Genomic DNA, 6,370 nt, shown 5'->3' on the forward strand with positions numbered 1-6,370 from the left:
TTAACTTGGGATGAGTGGTCATATCATGGGAGTTTGACTTTCTGGTCTGTATTTTTCACTTACTGTTAAATCTCTCTTGACAGCAAGTTTGTTTTCTATGAGATTTGCGACTATCTTAATTAAATAACTTTGGAGGTTCGGTAAAATGATGGCCGAATTGATGTTTTATCAGACTGTCCCAAGTTAGAGACGTTTGACGGTACCATCAGTGGTATGTTATACATGGCTGCCTATTTTTGAATAAAATGAAAAGAAAATTTTTTCTTTTTCTTTTGAATGTTTTCCATAATGCTTTCAAATCTTGATAGTGAGAATTGCAACTACTAGCAGGGAATCCATGAGAAATAAATTAAGCTTTCAAAGATTGGGTGCAGGCTTATTTTGTCTTTAGTTTCTAATTCCAAAACTTGTTCAAAAAGATTTTTATTTTCAACTCAAAAGATGGTTGTAACATGGGGCAAGTCTATCTTTTGATATCATCATGCTGTAAGTCTTATTTTTGTTTAGAAGTTGAGTGAGCTGAATGATGTCCACGTCTTGTTTGCTTCACCTGAAACCATCCTATCAGATGTTGGGAGAAAATTTTTGAAAAAGAAAGAATTCAATTTAAGATTATCAGCTGTTTTTTTGTGGATGAAAGTCACTGCATTGAAAAATGGTAATGAAACTTTTGAAACTTTCTAAAGATGAAGGGTACTATGAAGGGGTACTTTCACCACCTCTAATGAGCAGGTCGATTCGGAGGGAATCTGTATTTTAAAAAATATAAAAAGTGGTGTTTTAACTTTCAGGACCAGAAGTTATTTTTTAGAGATGATAGTCACCCAAATCCACACTAATTTATTTCTGTTAAAAGATAAGAAAAGCTCATCCTTTTGACTTCAATTATCTATTAAATGAAGAAAAACACTGCACTATTATTGGCCAACTTGATACTTCAGGCGTACAAGCTTTCCTGAGCAGAAACTTAAACTTTCACAGTTTTTGTCAATTTGTCCCTTTTTCCTAAAAGTTTATGCTCACAAAAGTTTGCACGCTTAAAGTATTGTTATTTTCACCACAAAGGGCACCAAGAACAAAATTTTATCAATGATACCTTAAGGGAACTAATTTTCGCAGAACTAATTTTCGTGTTTTGGGGTGTCTACCGGTTCAGTTCCACAAAATGGAAGTTATACTAGAAATCCTTAAAAACCCCTAGGAAAATAAAAGAATTTAGGCAAAAAGTGGGGTGTCTACAGCAAAAATTAGTCTCCTTAAGGTATCATTTTTATCATTTGCTAATTGAGTCTAAGTCACCATTTTAATTTTCTTACATCGGACAATCCAAAAAAGGCTGCTTTTCGTCAGTGCTACTCAAGACTTGCTGAAATTCGGTCATTTGTGGCACGTAGATTACCGTTTGTTGCAATGACTGCTACTGCAACCAAGTCTACTCGTGAATTTATTATTTCCAACCTTCAAATGATTACCCCCAGAGTTGCTAATTATGGCACCTGGAAAGTCTAACATCACTTATTACGTTAAAAAAACAAAAAATTTAGATTGTGATACTTTATTTGCACCATTGATAAAAAATTTAAGATATAATGGTTACAAAGCAGAGAGGGTCATTACCTTTTGTGACAGAAGCAGATTAAGAGACCTAGATTTGAAAATGAATTCTACGTATGATGAAAGACCATTTGCGATGTTTCATCGCACAACGAGACCAGAAATCAAGGAAAGGATAATCAAAGCCTTTCAAGACCCTGATGGTATGGTGAGAATTTTGATAGCCACCATAGCATTTGGAATGGGGATTGATTGCAAGAATCTACATCGAATCATTTCATTTTGGGGTGCCATCAGATCTTGATTCATATTTCCAAGAATCCGGTAGAGCAGGAAGAGATGGCGCTCAATGCTCTGCCTTACTCCTGCTTTATCCACGCTGCATTACTCGCTATGTGAAAAAGGATATTAGAGATTATGTGACAAACACTCAACGTTGTAGGAGAGAAATTTTTTCTTGAGGTTTATGATTCAAAACCAAGCACAATACAACCAAAACATACATGTTGTGACTTTTGTCACCAAAAATGTGAGTGTGGGAAATTGTGAATCACCTGATTTCTTAGTAGATCTTCTACAATCGAGAGACGAAATCGAACTGCCAGATAATGAACTTATTAATGATGAAGTAGAAGAACAAGTGGAATGCCGGGAGGGAGAATCAGAATCGGAACCAGAAATATAGAATGATGAACACTAGAACTTTACCACATATGATATGTTAGAGGATAAAATATATAACATTTAGTTTTTTATATTTCATTTTAGTTTGATAACCAGCCAGTCAACTGTGGTCCTGGCAAATATATACATGGGTTGTTAGGTGTCTGTTGCATTTTGTCCATCAACTGTAGTTTATTTCCTTTGTCAACTAGGTTGATCTTGGCCAGTTATTACTGTGTGATGGACATAATGTCAAGAATTCATACCTTACCCATCTTGAATAAGTAAAACATTGAATATTCAATTCATTGGTCTAATACTGTAAGGCTCAAAAGACCTTTTGAGTTTTTACAAAATTTGTGAACTGGAAGTTTGCCCTGTGAGCAAAGGGGTCAGGGTACTCTTTGGTGACAAATAAACGCCCCCTCTCCCCCGTTTATTGATTTTTGAAATATCCCCCCCCCCGGCAATAAGGTCCCCCCATTTATTAAAATTTGAAATTTTTCCGACCCCTCTGTTTATTTGGAATCCTGTTTATTTGGCACCTAAGAGTAGTCTAATGTAATTAGCAAGACTTTATCAAGTGTACTTTTTTACTTCTTTTCTAAAGCCACATCCTGATAAACACTATACCAATCTTATTAAGCTCACATGTCAGCCTATTTTTTCTATTCAAAATTTATCCAGTTTATCATAACTTTTTCCTGTCCCTCTACAGCCTCATCTATTGTATTTTCTTGAAAAATAATACTGTTTGTTATTGTTTTCAACCTTTCAGAATTTTATTTCATCTTCAATATTTTTTTTTTCATTTCATGATTTTTTTTTGATTTGTGATTATTAGACAGATTTTTGAGAGATTCAATTTTCCTTTGTTTAAAATTGTTGTAGCAGTTGTGACTGAGAATCGAACTCAGATTTTTTTGTTTTTTTTTAACTGTCTTATTCTTTCTTACAGTATAAGTAGGGAAAGATAATTTCTAAGGCCATGATTTTCTTCAGGAACAAAACATGATAGATATGTTTTTGATATTCTTGTGTTATCTATCACAGGAGAAAAGTTTAAAAATAGCACACCGTGGTGAATCTAAAAATAGACATCACTTTCTTTATTTGCCCGAGTTTCAATCCCGTCGTTCATTGCGTTAATTTCTTGTGCACATTAATTACACTTATAACAAAGAAAATGTAACAACTCTCACGATTTTGAAATCAAAGTGAAAGGGATTATGGGATTGAATGTCGGACAAATTTGAAAAGTAATAATTATGACGTTTGCATAACGGAGCGCTATTGCCATGATTTTTTTGGAAATTTACAATGACAAGCTGCAATCTATCGATTCAAATTGAAATTTTAGCATTTATTTTACTTTTTGTTTCTGTGAAAAAATTGAAAAGGGATTTGAGATATTGAAAAAGTCAAATTCAATTGATCACAACACTCACGCTCAGTCCATTGCTAATCACGAAGATTTACATACTTTTAAACTCTTGAACTTTTCTATCATGTCGGAGTATGTGAAGAATTGTCTTTGGTTTAAAAAAAGGCAAAAAATCTCTATTAGACAAAAAGCAGACGTAAAATCAAACAAATCAATGTTAAAAAAATTTGCAATATCATCAAAAACCTTGAGTACGATAACTAAAATTGAATTCTACATTTTCTTTAATGCAACACTGTATTTTATCAACAAAATATAATACAAAGAATACATTCTGATAAAACATTTAAGTTCTTGCTAAAATAAGTGATAGTAAACCAATTATAAATTGACCTGGACAACCTTCTATTTTGAACTCCTCCTCCAAAAATTAGGATTTTAAAGTACACTTTATAAAAATACCGTAAAATAAACATTTTGTAGACTACAAACTAGATGAAAAACCAATTTGAATAGGTCTCTGAAAAACAAACTAAAATCTTTTTTTCCAAACTAAAACACTTAAAAAGTGATGATGAGCAGAAAAAATCATGAATCAACAATATACAAAAATGTGAAAATACTGAAACTTTCAGATTCTAAATCAAATCATATCTAGAAAATAATCTTATTCATTTAAGATCTATCTGACTCCGAGTACCTTAAGGGAACTTATTTTGGCGGGAACTAAGTTTAGTGGATTTGGCAAATTTAGACAAAATTAAACACAAATTAAATATTTTGCTCACTTGCCAAAATAAGTCCCCGTCAAAATTAAAGTATTTTGTTTTCTTGCTTAAATAATCCCTGAAATTCATCAAAATTGCTTAAAATAAGACAAATTAGAACAGATTTAGGCCATCATCCGCCAAAATCAGTTCCCACCAAAATTTAAAAAATTCATCATTCACCAAAATTAGTTCCCACCAAAATAAGTTCCCTTAAGGTATCTAAAAAATGTATAAAATATGTAATAGTAATACAAACTATGGATATTCAAATAAATAAATGTATGAGTGACTGGGCAAAACTGCAACAACGTGTATATACAAAAATCTATAAAAAGTCTAAAAATAATTCAAATGGTTGTGAAAGGTCAATTAGTCTTGTGTGTAGATGTCTAGACTCTTCCTATAAATATTCATACGTGTCCACTTCATTACAAGCTTTGTTACCCACTCCTTTTATTCTTTCTCCTTTATCTTCTCAAACATTTCATGCTGGAAAGATGGAAATTTTTGATGAGATCTATTGCCTTTAAATTTGAACAGTTGTTTTTCTTCGAATTGCTTTGAAAGCTCCAAAATATCCCCTTTCCAGTCTGGCTTTACATGTCTCCCGCTTCCATGCCTGACTTTAACCTCTGAATCAAACCTATCTGTGATATCCTTCACTTCTTGATAACACTCGCTGACCCTTTTAATACTCTTATCTCTCAGCTTCCCTTCCATACTTCCAAATTCCTTTTTAGCGTACTTATTTCTATGCTCCAATTCTCGATCAAGCTCAGAATTTGTCGATGGGAACCCTCTATTGTTCACTGAGCGATTCCACATCAGCTCGTGTGCGAGGGCAGGAGGTAAAAGATCTTTAATCTGGGCCAAGAGTTGCAACGTGTAAAAAGCATACTTAGATTTGCTTGTAGTTTTGAAACACAGTACTAGCCATTTATGGAGTCTAATTATTCTCTCTCCATCTCCCATCACCATATTTTCTTGCGTCAATAAAGTTCTTAGCTAGGTATCCCAGAAAGAGGATATTTTTGGAATAATTTAAGATGTGAGCTGAACCATCACTGTTACTGGTAACAAATGGCATGCTGGGTAAGAACTTGCTGACAAGTGTACTTACAAATTGTTTGAAAAGTTTTTTTCAGATTTTTCATGAACTATTTTTTTCCAGAACCAACGGTTATCAGCTTTGGCTTGTTTGTAAGCAGCAACTAAAAGTGCCTCTGAATACTTAATCAAGAGGTCTTCGCAATCATTCACAGCTTTTATTGGGTCTGCTTTAACTCCCTGAGCATTAAGAAAATTTCTAGCCTGAAAGAGGGTGCCCGTGTCACCAGACGATTGATTATTATAAAGAAGCTTCCAGATGGACTAAAATTTAAAAATATTTTAATTCATTAGTAAAAGTTCATTCTGACAAAATACAATGTGGGTAATCCTAAAGAAAATACTCAAAAGAATTAATTTTTGTTTTTGCTTTCATTCTTGCTAAATAGAGACCCTGAATTTAGTTACGATTCAGCTAATTCCAGGTTTAGATTTTGCTCTTAAATTGTTCTTACTTGTTGCAATTTTTCAGCCTTCTGTTCTTATAAAAAAGAGGGTGAAAATTAATTTTAATTACCCCAAGGTAGTTTCCGTATGTGTGAAAATCTGCTAGTGAAGGAATGAATCCTTCGAATCTCTTAGTTGAGGTGTTACCATCTCGATGCTCCAATTGAACATTTTGAGCTCGTTCAACAGATTTCAAATCACCAATGAAAAAGGTTTTCAGCTGATGGTCACTTCAATTCCCAGGGACGAACTGATATGTTCAAAAATTTCAAACATTCCTTCACTTGATGTCTCATCACAATTTAAAATTCCTAAAGGATACTAATGGACAAAAGGTCATTTTAGTATGTATGTGTGTGTGTGTTCCATAAAATATACCCACTTAAACTCTTAGAGAAAATACGTAAAAAACAAACAATGGCTGCAAATTATTGTACAAAACTTT

At 33.2% G+C, this 6,370-nt stretch overlaps 1 pseudogene; it reads left to right on the top strand.

The window, feature by feature from the left end:
* Positions 1–655: 655 nt before the first annotated feature.
* Positions 656–2,015, top strand: LOC136803902 (ATP-dependent DNA helicase RecQ-like; annotated as a pseudogene).
* The last annotated feature ends 4,355 nt before the right edge of the window (positions 2,016–6,370 follow it).

The sequence above is a fragment of the Clytia hemisphaerica genome, unplaced genomic scaffold, assembly GCF_902728285.1.
Source record: "Clytia hemisphaerica strain Z4C2 unplaced genomic scaffold, Clytia hemisphaerica genome assembly, whole genome shotgun sequence".
Lineage (NCBI taxonomy): Eukaryota > Metazoa > Cnidaria > Hydrozoa > Leptothecata > Clytiidae > Clytia > Clytia hemisphaerica.